Here is a 1,110-nt window from a genome sequence, read left to right as displayed (position 1 = left end):
TTGTGGTAATATATATAATTTATTGGACCTAACTTAGCTGGAAAAATAAATATGAAGGTAACATTTAATTTAATTAGTGCATTTTATGTGTATTTATTTATTTATTTATTTATTCGTATATTTCTGCTTTTATTTGTAATTATGTCAGATTTGGTCCTCCACATGAGAGAGTAGGTCGCGGATCAAAAATGTTCAAAGATACACACGATGATGAGTTGATGTCAACAGATTATGGATGGGTTTATTCTGTGGTTTTCTTGTAAACACTCATCTAAGAGAGGGGAAAAAAAGCTGATTCCAGATTTAAATAATTACCATCCTTATATCCTGTTTAAGAGCCATGAGTGAGAAGTACTAAAGTGAACTGATACAGATGGTCAAGAACTCATCTCAGCACCTGGAGTTCATCTACTGAGGACAAATAGATTTGTGTTGTTTTGTCTCAGGAATGCTTTATTTGTAACCGTGTTGTAACGTCACCATCTAGTGGTCTGTGTTGTACTGTTGGATTTTAAAGGTGCTCATCGCAAGGTTGTGAAAAATAGGAAAAGAGACTAAATCTGCATATTTTCCCCCTTATATCGATGTGTCCTTGAATTAATTAAAGCTGTTTTGGTGCATTTTTAGGCTCAGATTAAATATACAGGTAAAATGTTTTGTTTATGTTGAGTTTAGACCCACATTTTAGAATTTCAAATGTGGGAAAACTACTGGAGTAAACCCTAATCTTAACCTTGTAATGAGTTACTTTAATGCCTCGCTGTCGRTTTATAATTTTGTAACTTGTATTATTTGTAAAAAAAACAAAATAAATCAACTTCTCGTCTTTGTTTACCTCAAAATCAACACAAGAGCAAGATTTGTTGTAAATGTAATAAGATTTATTAAGAATCTTTATTATTCCATCAGCATAATTCTTCATTATTAATGTTTTAATCATTTATCTTTATCATAAACAGTGGACAGTTAGATCTAAAATGCAGCCCAAAGTGTACAGGCGATATATAACTTAAAACTTTCTCCATAGGGAAAACACGTTTTTATATTCATATATAATATCCATGTAGCATGAGGTCCAAGATTCTGCCCACATTATACAGTATTGTACAT

This window comes from Austrofundulus limnaeus, unplaced genomic scaffold (assembly GCF_001266775.1).
Source record: "Austrofundulus limnaeus strain Quisiro unplaced genomic scaffold, Austrofundulus_limnaeus-1.0 Scaffold157, whole genome shotgun sequence".
Classification (NCBI taxonomy): Eukaryota; Metazoa; Chordata; class Actinopteri; order Cyprinodontiformes; family Rivulidae; genus Austrofundulus; species Austrofundulus limnaeus.
The sequence above is the reverse complement of the archived record's forward strand: the minus strand, read 5'-3'. Positions refer to the sequence as shown.